Below are 16,833 nucleotides of genomic sequence, written 5' to 3' on the forward strand. Positions count from 1 at the left end.
GGGCTCCGGACGCGCAGGCTCAGCGGCCACGGCTCACGGGCCCAGCCACTCCGCGGCACGTGGGATCCTCCCGGACCGGGGCACGAACCCGCGTCCCCTGCATCGGCAGGCGGACTCTCAACCGCTGCGCCACCAGGGAAGCCCTCACGTTATATCTTGACTGTACAGTGTTAACTCAGAGTATTTACTAAAATCAGAAGCCCATAGAAGTGGCCCAGGAATCTGCACGGTTAATAAGCACCCAGATGATTGAGGTCACTGCCATTTGGGGACCCCGGACATAGCAGGCGGTGATGTGGACCATGAGTCATAACACCTGGATTCTAAACTTGATTCAAGTTCCTCCTCATCTACAGAAGGAAGGTCTTGGATTAGACCTAGAAAGTCATATGGCTTAAGGCTTCCAATCCCATATTACCCACTGATTATACGTCCATAGACCCATAAGATCCCCAGAGACTGACTGGACCCAAATGGATAACAACTTCACGCCATTTTTAACCTTATGAACTATTCATTTCATTCCTCCAAGAGGACTCTAACAAAAGATGTTAAACCAGTCGTCAGAACTTTTAAAATTCATCCTCCAAACAGCAAAAGGGTTTTCACTGGGGAAAAGAAATGACCTCTTCAAAATATTTCTAAAAGTAACCAATGAAATAAGTGAGCAAGGTCACGTGGTTTTGGAGAAGGAAAGATAGGAAGCAGAGAAGGAAGTGGGTAAGATCCACCCCCATCTAAACCCTGAGCGCACTTAGGGTAAGGGTGCAGGAGAGTCTCCAGATCCCTGGCTACAGAGCACACGCGCAGGTGGGTTTTAGATTTGAGATGATAGAATATCAAATAAATGTTGGCTGACTCGTGTGTGAGGACAAAGTCCACCAGACTGCCTAAAAGGAAAAGATCCTGGTTTGAACCTTTTCCTTAATCAATGTAAGAATCCTCACTTTCCTCCATCCCTTTATTAACACAAAAAAGAAAGGCATAAACGGCCAGCAACAAGCTGGTCAATGCAAGGATCTTCTATGGCTGGGAATATCCAGCACACATGGAAAGAGTGTTTTCTCCACTAAATAATAATGATCCAAGACATAGGGCTGTGACAGTAGATGCCATGCTGAATATCAAACACTTGTAGAAGAGATCAATTCCTACATCTTGCTTTGCTAAGGGCTCTCACATTTTCAGCCTCAGACCTTCCTAGATTACATTTTCGTGTTAGTTTGACTCTCAAGCTTGACCTAAATGTTGGCTTCTTCCCACGCTCATTAAACTGGGGCTGGCCTGCTCCACAAGACTTTTACCACTCCAGCCAGACAATTCTTGCCATCAGACAAGAGGAGGAAGACAAACAAACTTATAAGAAGTGAAATAAACTGAACTGGGACCCAAATTATGAGCTAGCACTATGAATAAACACACACAGAAACACACACAGGTAAACTGTGGTTCTGTTTACAGTGGAACAGGACGTTCTTTCCTGGAACATCTCCTAGCTTACCTGATTAAAAGCTCCACGTTCATATGATCCCCTTCTCAAAAGTTTTCTTTGTTGCATAGGCAGGTAATGGTTTTTTGCATCAGATGAGCTTAGTTAAACAGAGGCAGGGTGATCTAGGTAATCAGCTACATACATTGCCAAAGAAGACCTCTAATAATATCCCCAACTGCTATGGCCATCACCTCTTCCTCTGCACAGAAAACAATGAATAGTATCCTTTCTGCTGTCCTTGGATCCCAGCACAGAGAGGAACATCTGGCTATGATTAAAGTACTGGTGGTAGAGATGCCGGGTCACCAGGAACCTAGGTTAATGAGCAGCCAAAAAGCTTCCTGGAAGAAGTTGGCCCGATAACTAACTCTTGGTCACCAGCAGAAGTGATTCGGAGTAGACCTTGATGCTTGGTCTGAGCCCAACTCAGCCCAGCCCAGTCTGCCATCTACAGAGGTTGTAACTGAAAACAGAAGTTGTCTTTCACAGAAGCTATCTAAGGCAAGGAGGCTCTGCTTCTGTTTACCCTTCAGGAGGTACAAGACCGGGTGAAACAGGAATTCTCTCCACAGAAGACCACACCGATGTGGCTCCTAAGGGCTCTACCATATATATCGGCAGCACAAGCAGAAGAAATAGCACCCAAGGAAGGGGACCTGGGAGGGGAGGTGGCCCTTGTTCCTGGGGGTAGCTTCGCTCTCCAGGAGACTTGGGTGGCACTGGAGAAGTCTCTGTAGGCAACTACCCATCTTCAGAGGAATAAAATGGCAGCTGTCACATGGTAACTAAGCCTGTGAGTAATTGGGAGAAAGGTTTCTGAGGGTCAGGCTCCCATAAAAAAAGCAAGAAAAATATGGTCTACACAAAATTAAACCTCTTTTAAACTCCACAAGTTGTGTGGTCTTAACAAATTCAAACCTTTTCTGGGACGCAAACATTGTAGACAAACTGAAAGGCTGTGGGTTCCTCCAAAGGGCAGCTCGGAGATCTCTTCTGCTCTGATCTCCTTTTAGGATTAGGCAACTTAGCTGGTTTAATCTGAAACTTAATGGAACTGAAAGATAAACCTCTCAGGTGAGTAAATGGGATGCAGAACAGAGATCATTAGCTGCCATGAGAAACCAATCCCAAAGGCGTTAGGCCCGTGGGTTCCACCTGTCCAGAGGATGGCCAACTTCACAAAGGAAACAGGAGAGTATTTGACTCTGGGGTCATAAAGATGTGGATTCAAGGCCCAGCTCTGCCACTTGTGAATATTATAAATTTTAACAAATTAGGTGACCTCTCTGCAACTTGGACACCTCAACTATCCAATGGGGATTCTAAAAAATATCTTGCAGGACTTTTTTGAAGGTTAAATAAAATATATAAAGCCCCTAATGGAATGCTTGGCATATCAGAGTTGCTTTTTTTAAAAAAGTAGCAATTACTATTAACCAGCCAATTCTAAACAACATCCTTTATGCGTAAAGAAACAAACTTAGAGTTACCAGGGGTAAGGGGGTGGAATAAATTGGGAGACTGGGATTGATGTATACACACTACTATACATAAAATAGATAACTAATAAGGACCTACTGTATAGCACAGGGTACTCTATTCAATACTCTGTAATGACCTATATGGGAAAAGAATCTAAAAAAGAGTGGATATGTATATGTATAACTGATTCACTTTGCTGTACACCTGAAACTAACACAACAAATAAATAAATAAAAGCATGAAAACAAGTAAGAGACTGATCCCACTGATGGAGGTTCAGGAACAGTAAGTGTGTTTATAAAGCCATGGAATTTGAGAGATAAAATCTCCAGATTACACGGTCCAACCCCCTTATTTTTTGCATATGGAACTGGGGCTGTTAAGTGTCAAACTAAAGCCACACAGTCAATGGGGGACAGACTAGAACCAAAATCCACACGTGGCTACTGTTGTGGGTTGAACTGTATTCCCCAAACAAGACATGCTGGAGTCCTAACCCCAGTACTTCTGAATGGGACCTTATCTGGAGATCAGGTCTTGACAGGGGAAATCAAGTTAAAATGAAGTCATTAGGGTGGACTCTAATCCAATATAACTGGTGTCCCTAGGAAAAGGGGAAATTTGGACATAGAACAGGGAGAACCCATACGAAGATTGGAGTTATACTACCACAAGTCAAGAAACTTCCAGAAGCTAAGAGAGAGGCCTGGAAGAGAACTTCCCTAGAGCCTTCAGAGGGAGCATGGCCTTAGCAATACCTTGGTCTTAGACTTCCAGCCTCCAGACCTATGAGACAATAAATATCCATTGTTTAAGCCACCCAGTTTTTTTTCACTGCAATATAGTTTATTTACAATGTTGTGTTCATTTCTGCTGTACAGCAAAGTGATTCAGGTATACATATATATACATTCTTTTTTTTATATTATTTTCCATGGTTTATCATAGAATACTGAATATATTTCTCTGTGCTATATAGGACCTTGTTGTTTATCCATTTTATATATAATAGCTTACATCTGCTCACCCCAGCCTCCCACTCCATCCCTCCCCCACCCCCTCCCCCTTGGCAACCACAAGTCTGTTCTCTATGTCTGTGAGTCTGTTTCTATCTCTTGGGTATGTTTATTTGTGTCATAGTTTAGATTCCACATATAAGTGATATCATATGACATTTGCCTTTCTCTGTCTGACTTACTTCACTTAGTATGATAATCTCTAGTTGCAACCATGTTGCTGCAAAAGGCATTATTTCATTCTTCTTTATGGCTGAGTAGTATTCCATCGTATATATGTACCACATCTTCTTTATCCATTCGTCTGTCCATGGACATTTAGGTTGTTTCTATGTCTTAAGCCAATCCGTTTTTGATACTTTGCTAGGCAGCCCTAGTAAACTAAAACAGCAACTTCCCATAGATAAAGCCATCATACTAGTCATTTTCAAGTTCTGCTACATAGGACCCCAGGGACCCTGGCAGACAGTGATATTCTGGTAAATGTTTAATAAGTGGGTCTCAGGAGGAGGTGAGAGGAGACCTGATGTGCGGTATTTGTCAAGGTCCATGGTGTAACTACTCTCACCCTGGTTTAATTTCAAGCTACCCATGTGAGATCAGTGAATGCAGAGGTGGGAAGAGCTGTAGCACCATCAGCTCTCATGAGCCAGGATATGCCCCCTGGGAGGCACCTCAGGGGCTGCGATGGGACAAGGGAAAAACCAAAGAGGCAGACCAAAATAAGCTCTGTATGTATGGGAGTAATGCTACTCAAAGGTGTGAAACCACTGCAATAGACCATGATCCTCAGAGGAATACATCCAACTCCTATTTTCAACCTGCAGTTCCAGTTAAGTGTCTGCAACCTTCACCAACCTCTGGAGCCCCAGGTAAGTGTCTGTCCAAGGGCTTTAGCGGCCACCCCAAAGGGTTTTTTGTCAGAGGTCACCCTCCTCATTCCTGGCCTCTACTCCCTGCCCATTAGAGGTCATGCAGCTTTTCACTGACCTAGAGATGAATATCAAAAAGAATATCTTTCTTTCACATTCACCAAAGGGCCAAGTTCTTTACCAAAAAATATCTCTTTAGGGAAATAATTCTAGAACAATCTATTCACAGATTCTGAGTCCTTAATCTAGCTGTCCAGTGTGACAGAACTGAGACACTGTGAAAAGGTTTCCTGTTACTGGGCCTGTTCTCCAGGTCGATGCTTTTTAATAATAACGTTGATGTCTCGAGCCTTCGCAGACCTGTTCAACCAACAAGACTTGGCATTTCTGGTCATTTTATTTAAGCTTCTTTGCCAAGATGATGGATGCATCTCACAGTTCAACTGTCTCTAACAGACTAAATATATATAGACTCTCAGCACAACAAACAATAATGGTGAAAATAGCACAGTAGAAAGAGCGCTGGCTTAGGAAAGAATTCCTGTGTTCTAGAACCAGCACTGTTGTTCATGAGTATTATGAAGTCTTTTCACTTTTCAACCTCTTTATCTGCAAAAGGAGGGAATAGGGAGTACGAACCTCTGCACAGGTGTGTCATGTGGATCAAATGAGATGCCAAACACGTTAAACACATTATCATTTGTGTTTTCCACTTACCTGCTTTGTTCTAATGATTTAGGTAAAAGGGTTTATATGATTGATTAATATGAGACAGCATTCAAAGTTTCAGAGTAACTTTCATTGTACAAAGCAAACTAATCAAGAAAAAAGTAATTCCAAAAGTACTATTTTTTTGTTTAGTTTGAGAGATTACAACCAGATCATTTCTTTTTAAAGGTAAATATTTTCTTTAGGAGTGTGTTCCGACCACCATGCCTTCCAGCCACATCATCACTAGCTCCAGCACACCTGGGCACGTTAATGTGTGGGATACCTCAGGTGATAGCTCACCACAGTAAATGACAGCTTGAGGCCCGGGAATAAGCACCGAAATGGACAACAGAAAGTATAGAGAAAACTCCAGAAGAACGAGGAACCCATCTCTCTCTTCTCATCTGGTATATTTCCCTGTGTACGTGCGCGTGCGTGTGTGCCTGTGTTCTCCCAGATCGTCTCAAGCAAACTGAATCACCAGCAACTCAGAGTCCAGCGGGCTGACCTCTTGCTGCAGAGCAAAAACTCCAATGCATAGGGTTTTTTGGTTTTCCTACAAGGAAAGAATGAAGAAGATGGAGGGGGTGTATCGTTAGAATGCTGTTGTTTAAAGGAGAAAAAGGAATCAAATGAAAGAGTCCCAGGTTCCCTGTCTGGGGGAATAGAGGAATAACAAGGGGAATGTAATAGTAAAAATTAATAACAATAATAATAATAATAAAATTACTGTTGGCTCCAAGAGACTCTCAAATTCCACTCCAATTCTAAAATTGGAAATAAAAAACTGGAGTGCCACTGAGGCAGGGACTGTAGGTTTGTGAGTTACACGCTTCAAGCTGCATGTGACTTCACCAGGAGAGTAAAGGCAAAGGCCCTAGAAGACACAGGGAGGGCCCCCAGGATGGGAGGGAGACGGGGAAGGCTCAGGAAAACCCAGCAAAGGTAGTCACAACTATGGGCGCCAAGAAGAGGATGGAAAGAACAAATTCCCATCAAAGGCAAGGTAAGAGGGTGCTTTCTACAAGAACAGATGGTCACTGTGCCAGATGTTGGAAAGAAATTAGGGAAGAGAGACAGAGGACCGAGATACAGCCAATAGTTTTGTCAATAAGGTAGCCATTAGGATTCCTTGGTGGCATATCTGTAATAGAGTGGTGGGGACAGGAGCAACTAGTAGGTGGGACAGTCACGGATAATTACACCTTATGTTGCCTAAGCAACACCTAAGCATACACAAGTAAAGAGAGACCCGACTTGAGAAGGCAGATTAGCAAAACGAGGAGACGATATGGTAGGGGAATCTTCAATCCAAACAAACGTGAGATATGGGGGTATGAACTGTATGGACAAAGCCTGGTTAATTGCAGTGGGATGGAAGAGATCTGAAGGGACCCAACCTAGAACTTCAAGGAGTCACTGGGGTGGGGATAGGGTAGAAGGGACTTGGGGGCAGGCCGACCCAGCCTCCGAATTCAGTTCTGCAAGCAGGGCGCAGGGTCCAAAGGGGTTGGCAACAGCCAACCACGAGTCATCCGGCGGGCAGACAGTGTGGGGACAGGTGAAGGAAGGGAGCAATCTGTCCACGTGGTGAACTGTAAAGTTTTCCAACAAATAAACTAAACCAGGAGCAGGAAGGAAGCAGGAGCAGGAGCTACTCAAGGAGGTGGGGAGAAAGACAGCCGAACAGCATCAGAGAATCGGGACAGATCAGTGGGATCCCGCCAATGGACCATGATTCAGGGGCAAGACCCCAGTCCCTGGGGAGGATGGGTGAGGGCAAACAGAAGGGGCCCATCCAAACAGGACGGGGGGGATTGAGTACCGGGCAGATTCCTAAGGGAGCGATCGGGGCCCCGTCGCTGCGTGGAAGCCAGTGGCAGACCTGGACGTAAAGCAGACCTGGAAGGGCAGACAGAGGGACTGGTTGCAGCCCGGAGTGCTGAGCCAAAACCCCCTCAGCTCCTTCCCCTAGTGGGGCAGAAAGGGCCTAGACCTGAGGCTCAGGAGAGCCCAGTGTCATCCAAAAGATCTTAGCAGAAGAGGGCCACCAAGGATGAGAATCAGGCAGGGGCCAGAGAAGGGATGCTTTAAGATATAGTGGGCCTCATCTTAGAAACAGCAACAGAAAAGGAAGAAGGTAAGGGAGAGTCTAGAGATAGTCATGAAGAGTATTTTATGGGGAGGAGATCAAGGAAGATATGGGAAGGAATCAAATTCCCAAAGAATGTGTGCCCTTGCTCCCCCCTAGGCCTAACCAGTCAGGGACCCAGAGATATCATAGAACAATCATTCATCAAGCACGGCGCACCCCGGAAGCACACCAAATTGGAGTCTCATCTGCTGTGTGAGGTCCAAGGAATCATCTCTAGATTGTAAAGACCGATAGATACCCACACGAGTCCCCATAAGAGGTTATGAGGGCTCCTTCTGCAGAAATTAGTTTTTCTCAGTGCCCCCTCACCTATTCTGAGATCCTTTTATGGTTCTAACTGAGGACCAAGAAGTGAGTTTGAGAACTTCACACAGGACAAGGTAACCCCGTTCCTTCTCCTCCGAGCTTGCCAGCTCCTCCCAGCGGCTGGTTTCAGTTTCGCGACTCTTCTTGTTCATGATAATAGCTAAGGTGCCTTTCAGTGAGATGACTGAAAAGGGAGATCTCTTCCTAGCCAAACAAAGGCTTCCAAATCATCAATTCCTATTTTAAACTTTTTAAATGAACCCAGACTCTTAAGTACTAACAACTCTAAAACTTTCTGACTTTAGGTTGTCCCCTTAAAAATTGTATGCTTGATAAGTGAAGTAAGTCAGACAGAGAAAGACAAATATCATATGATATCACTTATACGTGAATCTAAAAAAAAGATCCAAATGAACTTATTTACAAAACAGAAATAGACTCACAGACATAGAAAATAAACTTATGGTTAGCAAAGGGGAAAGGGGGGGAGGGAAAACTGGGAATTTGGGATTAACAGATTCACGCTACTATAAAATAGATGAACAAGGACCTACTATATGGCACAGGGAACTATATTCAATATCTTGTAATAACCTATAATGAAAAAGAATCTGAAAAGTTTTTTATATATACATATATATGTATATAACCTGAATCATTATAAATCAGCTATACTTCAAATTTTTTCAATTGTACGTTTGGTTTTCCTTTAAGGGGAGAATATTTTGGATTTGCTTTTGTCAGCTTCCAAGGAAGGATCGGCGCCTTTACATTAATATCTTAACCAAAAGAATAAAACATTGTGATACCTCAGCTGCTGAGTCCAGGAAGCTGGGGACTGCTGAGGAATAGCCCAGACAGAACTTTCAGAGGACGAGGAACTAGCACCTGGCAGTCTCCCGTTTCTTTCAGGAGATTAAATCATAGCTCCCCAGGTAATCAGATTGACCTTAATAAAAGTTCTCAGTAAAGAAATGAGGAGGACACCTTGACCCAAAAAATCTCCGGCCCATGCGTCAGGAATGTGGAAGGGATAAGCGAGGACAAGACTGGTTCCCAACTGTGGTTTATTTTCAAATCCAGTAAAACACAGAACATGGGGCATTTGCAAATTCCAGTCAAAACAATTCAAACATGAAGTTCCTGGGACTTCGGTACATGTATTTTTGTTTGCATCCTCTCTTTTTTCCCCTCAGTGTCATGTATGAGATGCCTGTATGTAGACTCTTTTTTTTTTTTTACTCAGTAAATGCATTTATTTACATGAGCTCGAACAAGACACACAGGCATCCAAAACATAGGAGATAATGAGATACGCATATTTCTTAAATCAATACAGATGATGTTTTGAAAACATGACTTAGCTACTGGGAACATTTGAGTTCTTGATAAATCTCATTGATAGGCAATTTCAAAACACTTACAGAAAGAAAATCGTCTGTTTCCATGATTTATAACCTACACACTGATATAGACTGGAAATTGCTCTCTCCATTCCTCTCCTTGCCTCCATCACCTTGCATAATCTCACCTGCCCAAAAGTCCGGAGGGCAGATGACAGTTTGCAGGGAAAGGACACGGCAAGCCGCAGCTGCTCTGGCTTCACCGGCATGGGTTTACTCCACCACACAGTACATAGTCTGATCTCCCTCTTCCTCCTGTCTGTTTCCGCAGTCCCTCTGCTGGTGGCCTCCACAGGAATCTCCACTCCAGTGGTCCTGCTAGCATCATGGGCCTTATACTGGGGTAGCCCTGGGCTCGAATCCTAACTCCAACATGGAAAAACTGTGGGATAGGGAGGGTGGGAGGGAGACGCAGGAGAGAGGGGATATGGGGATATAGGTATACGTATAGCTGATTCACTTTGTTATACAGCAGAAACTAACACAGCATTGTAAAGCAATTATACTCCAATAAAGAGGTTAAAAATAAATAAATAAATAAAATACATGTAACATAAAAAAAAATGTAATGACAATTCTCAGTTCACAGGCAGTACAAAAAGAGGTCACGTGCTGGATCTGGTCCAGGAGTTGTAGCTTGCTAACCCCTATGTTACTGTATACCTGTTACAGTTCTAAGGATCCATAAATACTAAATCATTCTAGCGATCCTAAAAGAAAAAGAAAAAGAAAAACTCTGACCCTGAGCCAGCTATCCAAACTCTGAGCCTCAAGTTTCTTGTCTATAAAATGGGCTTATGATACCCACCAGTTAGGGTTCCCATGAAGATAAAATAAGATCATATATGGGAATCCCCTGACATAAGGGGGTGCTCTGTGAACCTATGTTCCCTTCCTTCTTTCCTCCTCAGTTTACTTATAAACTTATACTAAATGAACATGCAAGGAATAATTTGAAAAGACCTTGAGGTAGTTCTTGTCCTCCAAGAAATACACAATGAGTTACAGTATCTTACAGAATGTTCAAAGAAGAATAAGAAAAGTGCTCAAGAGGATGAAGAGGTTTCCATGGGGAAATGAAGGGAAACATAACTCCTACCTGGAAAGGCACAAGGAGAGACATGTTTAGATGCTACCAAATCCACAAAGCCTGGGCACACAGGAGGGAACACAAGGACATTTGCATCAAGTTTGGATATATTGGCATGTTCCCTGCCCTCTTGGATCTCCCCACAACTGTTTCTTCTTCTGCAAAATGAAGATAACAGTACGTTTCTCAAAAGATTGTAGAGAGGACTAACTTCAGATAATGTGTGTAAAAAACTTAACACAATGCCTGAGTATTAGTTTTCTATGGCTGCTGGAATAAATTACCACAAACTTAGTGGCTTAAACAACACAGATGTATTATCTTATGATTCTGAAGATCAAAGTCCAAAGTCACAGACATAGAGAACAGACTTCTGGTTGCCAAGGGGGAGGGGGGTGGAAAAAGGACAGACTGGGAGCTTGGGGTTAGTAGATGCCAACCGTTACACATAGAATGGATAAACAACAAGGTCCTGTTGTAGAGCACAGGGAACTGTACTCAATATCCTGGGATAAACCATAATGGAAATGAATATAAAAAAAGAATGTATATATGTGTATAACTGAGTCACTTTGCTGTACAGCAGAAATTAACACAACACTGTAAATCAACTATACTTCAGTAAGTAAATAAATAGAGATAAAAAAAGTCTAAAGTGGGTCTCACTAGGCTAAAATCAAGGTGTCATCAGGGCTGCCTTCCTTCTAGAGGTTCTGGGTAAGAACTTCCTTCCTTGCTTTTCACAGGTTCTGAAGGCAGCCTGCACTCCTTGCCAGGTGGACCCTTCCTCTGTCTTCAAAGCCAGCAGTGTAGCATCTTCAGATCTCGCTCTGACTCTGCTCGTCCCACTTTTTTCATAAGCACATTTGTGATTACCTTGCACCCACTTGGCTAATCCAGGAAAATCTCCCTACCTCAAAATCTTTGAATCAATCACATCCACAAAGTCCACTGTGTCATGCAAAGGGACATGTTCACAAGTTCTATGGATTAGGATGTGGACATCTCTGGGGCCTGTTATTCTGCCAACCACAGTATGATTTGTGGTCTGTTCTCGACACAGGGGAGCTGCCATGGCAAGAAGGAGGAAGAGGCAGCAGAGCCAGGAGGAGGGGCCTAAGGAAATTCGTTGCCTGAATATTGAAAACTCGTTCCTAAGTGAGTTCAAATAAAGCCACAGATGACTCATCCGAAAGGTCTGTGAAGGAAAGCTAGGGATATTTGTGGTATGTCATCAACTTTCAAAGGCTAGCAGCATTACAGGTAACAGCCGACTCTTCTTTAGTAAATATAATATGTCGGTACCATTTAAAATCATCACCAGGTGTGGTGATGGATGTTACTCAGGCTTATTTTGGTAGTCATTTCACAATATATGCATGTACCGAATCATTATGCTATGCTGAAACTAATATAACTTTATATGTCAATTATATCTCAATATAAATAAATAAATAAATATCATGAGAATCTTAAGGGTATTTTTCAACCCAGATCAGCATTTAAACTAGAAACCCAAGAGCCACAAATTGAGAAATCTGGCTTAATGGGCTTCATCCATCATCACGCTGGGAAACATCCTTCATTTGCCTATGAATTAATAAATGCCAAGGCATAATTTTATGCCAGAATGGCAGGAACATAGTTTTTCCTGGGCTGAAGCAGGCTGAGGTGGGTCTGGCACTCTGATCTGAGACACAGCTAGAGAATCTGGTACATAGAATGAGCAGCATGTGTCTTAAATCAGCATTCACAGTCCCATCCAATTCTTGACCGGTCCTCTGTCAAGATTAAGAGCCCTGAAGAGAGGCAGAAGGGCAAGTTGTCCCCTTGCCTAAATGAAAATAGATCCATGTGCTTTGAACTCCCCAAACACAGGTGTAAAGTTAACTCTTAAAGTTATATTTGATGATATAAAGTTAAGAACCTGACCACTTGCTCTGTAGCTCCCATGGGCGTGCACGGGAGTACACAGTGCAGACACAGCAGGCACTTTGAATTCACTCAAGTGCCCGTGGATCAACTCCGATGCAATGCCCAGGACTATGCTTTGAAGACGCAGGAAGACGAGATCTTAAATTAGCAGATTTTTGAAGGCAAACGGAGGTGGCCACCAGCCTCTGCTACAAAGCTGCTTCATAGGGCCCCTTGAGAATCTCTGACTTGATGAGTCCTGATAAGTCCCAAGATAAACAGGGACTTATGTTCCCCCAGGAAACAAAATGGATTGACATGTGGATGGAAGTAATTAATAATTATCTCTCTCAATGCTGAAGAAGGCCTGCTATTATCCTGGCTATCTTTCTGACATTCATCCACGAGGAAAGATGAGGATGATTACAAATACAAATAGCTCATATTTATTGAGCACCTATTTTCTGCCCTGCATTGATCTTAAATTTATTAATTCATTTAATTCTCAGCAATCAGGTGAGTTATTATTATTTTGCCTCCTAGATAACTGAGGAACACAGAAGTTAGATTCCTTGTTCAAAATCTTATAGCAAAACAAAGATTCAAACCCAAGCCCTCTGGGTCCTAAGCCTAAACTCCAAACCATTCAGCTCTCTTTTTCTCAGGAATTAACAGATTCATTCATAATTGTCCTACTTACATTTTTCAACAGAATCATTTTTGTCCTAATATACTTTGACCCTATTAAAGTTAACAGTGCCAGGCATCTGGATTTTCTTCAGTTTTGCCTTTCAGAGCAAGGACACAGGCCCATTCAATGCTTTAGTATAATGCTACCTAAAATCAAAGAAAGATGATCTTATTTATTTTAACAAACACAACACTTCATAGTAGAAATAAAAATGGTCTTCTTGCTCACTTACTGAATCACTGCCTTGCCCATCTACTGGCATCACCAACACCGGGCCTTCAGCCATAATGTGGTTACCTAAGAGCACACAGATGGTGTCTTTATCTTCCAGATGGTTTTCCAAAATGCCCCCAGCGTCTGACACCTCGCTCAGGCTAGACTTCTTCTCCAAAATACGCATGTTGTAAATTTCTCAAATATCTCATGGATTGCATGTGTGGTGAAAAACGGGAGCTTTGATCACAGAACACACCCCAACAAAAAATTTTTATTCTAAAGCTAGTACATTGTTAAGAACAAACCTGTATAAAGGGTTTCCTCTCACAAATAGAAGTTGATGGAAAAAAGCAGTTCCAGTAACTGGGCTGTAAGCCTGGACCCCTCAACTAGGTTGGACTGGCACCAGTTTACATGAAGGATTATATAATCTTTGGAGACTGTCCTGGACAGTCTTGCCATGGATTTGGCTGTCAGCCTCTTAACCCTTTCTCCATGCTTGGGAACTTCTACCTTCACATACTGTTTATCTTCATAGCCTATCAATATCACCACCGAAGCTGAAAATGCCTCCACCCTGCCTGCTCCTACATCTGGTGAGGAAGGCTGGTCACATGACTTCTCGTGGCCAATCAGATGCTCTGGCTGGGTTTTTGCCCCCGGACTGAGTGACCCAGGTTTATTTTCCTTCACCACACTTATCACTATGTTTATGAGTTCATTTATTTTATTTCCCCAACTGAATGTAAGGCTCCATGAGACTTAATTTATGCTATATTCCTAGTACCTAAAATACCTGGCTCACAATAGGGACAATACATTTCTTGAACGAGTGAATAAATGGATGGATAGATGGAATAAATGGATGCATGTGCAAAGGAAGGTGAATTCACCATTCCCTTTCCCACAAGATCATGCATCATAAAGAAGCTCATGGACGCATTCCTTCACGCAGACATTACCATTGAGAGAAGGAAGACACAAGGGGCAAAACAAGATCATGCTACTGTTTTTGTGGAAGGAGGCATTCACCCCTTCCACTTTGCAACCTGTTCTCCTGAGCAGAACTGTACAGATTCTTTCCCCTGGCAGTGCATAACCAAAAGGACATTTTTAAAAGGGTAAATATCACCATTTTGAGAACCACAACTTCCAAAACTCCCAAGAAGAAGAAAATATTACAAAATGATCCAAACATGCCAGAGAGGAGGCCACCGTTGGTCACCTTAGAGGACAAGGAGAAGTGTTTAGGAACAGAGTTAGGCAAAAAAAATGCCTCATTACTTTTAAAGGGAAGAGGATTTATAGAATATATAAATCAATACTTAACATCGATCCCCTTAAAAATCCACAGCAGATTAACAGCTATCATAAAATCTGCATATTTTAATGCACATATGCCCTATCCCACCTTATATCTCACTCTCCATGCAGGATATCCATAGCCACCTCCACAATTACCTTATGACATGTTTTCTAGAACAATCACCATCATAGATGTCCTCCACTTGACAAACCCTAACTTGTGTATGTGTATTATAAATTGCAATAACCAGAGCTAAAAATAGTCTCCCAGAAATTATGAGAATACAGAATCATCGGTCACCCTTTTTGTATCAATATATGTCTATCAAAGTAGCTCATGATTTCATTTTTCTTTTAGCAGCCTCTTCATACTGCACATTGGAACTGCTCCTAAGCCAATCACTCCACACTCTTCAAATTTCACAAAAAGATGGAGATTTGGACTAAGTGACAAACTCAGTACATTCACCTAGTCCCCCTGCTGCTCCACATCCTTATAAAAGATAGAAGAGATGGTTTTTTAAATAGTGAAGCCATAAGAGCGGTGACAAACAAGAAACAGTACCCAACATTAACTAGAAATTTTGAGACAAAAAGCAGAAAGACAAAAATCAGACAGGATCAACTTGCTGGAGAAAAATACAACCAACACTTGTGCAGAAGAAGTCTGCTACAGAGAGGGGCCGTTACACTGTCCTCCAAGCTCCAAGGCAATGGATCCAAGAAGCAAGAGGGACAAATCTGGCAAAAACAGTACAGGATCACTGCACTGGCAGCAGCTACATCCTTTGGCTTCTCCCTCCTCCCCCCTTGAACTGAGTGGTGACCAACAACAGCATGTAGCACTGGTTAAAGTGATAGACTGGGGTGCTCAGGCCAGAGAGGCATCATTCACCTGAAGCTATGGCAGAAAGTGGCTTGACACTCACCAAACCCACCTGCCTCTTCCTGGGCACAGGAAAGCTATAATTGCCAGCTTCCTTGGTACTTAGGTTGAGATCATGTAACTAGTATCTAGCCAATAGGTGGCAATGAAATGTACCCCTTCCAGGCCTGCTTATCAAAGTCCTGTACAATCATCCTCATTCTTTCTTCTCTGAAAGTAAAGGATCTAATGAAGATCTGTGAGGGGCCCCTGGAAGATGACAGTGCTCCAAGATGGAAAGAGCCGGGATCCCGAAATCAGTAGAGAGAAAAGCAAATCTTTATTGAGTTACTAGGGTTTGGGGGTTATTTCTTATAGCTGACATGAGTTCTCCAACTAATCCCATAGCCAAGGAAACCCGGAGAGGATATGGAGGAGCCACAACAAAAAACATTGCACCAGCATCTCCATCAGGGTGCTTCCAGGAAATGGATGGCACACTCAAAAAGTTGATCAAAGAGATACTCAAAAATGGACTATTTCAAGAGGTAAGGACAGGGCTGAGGGAATCATCCAAGGATGATGAGGCTCCCAGGGGTCAGCACCAGTGGAGAACCATGGCCTTCCCCAGTCCTGAAGGGGGAGGGATGGAGCAGTTACCAGAAACAAGGAAGAGCTGTAGCGACAGGGGAGAAGTGACCTCCAGGACTTCTGACTATAGATAGAAAACACCACCTCTGCCAAAACCAGGATGACAGAGGGAGGACAGGAGAGAAGGGGACATCAATACTCCAGTCTTTCCTCCTGTCCTCTAGATTCAGCTGGAGTGTCCCTTTGGCTGAGCCAACTGGAAGGCAGGGGGCAAGGGAGCCCAGTGATGCAGAGATCATCCTCCTGGGGGCCCAGAGCAAGGCTGATTAGGACAGAGCGTGGATGTGGAAGACACACTGAGAAAAGCCCGAACACCCTCTCAGAAGCCCATCCTGCCCAGCCCCAGCAGCCCAACCAGAGATGAGCACCTGTAATCAGAAACGGCATGCTAGATTTCCCTTCCGTGTAGAATACTCCAGAACAAAGTCCAGATGGGTTGAAGGGCTAAGCATTTTTTTTAAAAAAAAAACTATAAACATTAGGAGAGAATACAGAGAATTTATAACCTTGGAGAAAGTCATTCTTAACCAAGACAAAACCAGAATTCCCAAAAACGAAAATTAAAAGATCTGCTATCAGGGCTTCCCTGGTGGTGCAGTAGTTAAGAATCTGCCTGCCAATGCAGGGGACATGGGTTTGAGCCCTGGTCCAGGAAGATCCCACA

The 16,833-nt window shown here is 43.1% G+C and overlaps 1 protein-coding gene across 13 annotated transcripts in view; it reads right to left on the minus strand.

The window, feature by feature from the left end:
• Positions 1-16,833, minus strand: part of SETD4 (SET domain containing 4) — a 468,053-nt gene that overhangs the window by 298,769 nt on the left and 152,451 nt on the right. The gene's annotated exons all lie outside the window — the stretch shown is intronic.

Source organism: Physeter macrocephalus, chromosome 8 (genome assembly GCF_002837175.3).
Source record: "Physeter macrocephalus isolate SW-GA chromosome 8, ASM283717v5, whole genome shotgun sequence".
Taxonomy (NCBI): Eukaryota; Metazoa; Chordata; class Mammalia; order Artiodactyla; family Physeteridae; genus Physeter; species Physeter macrocephalus.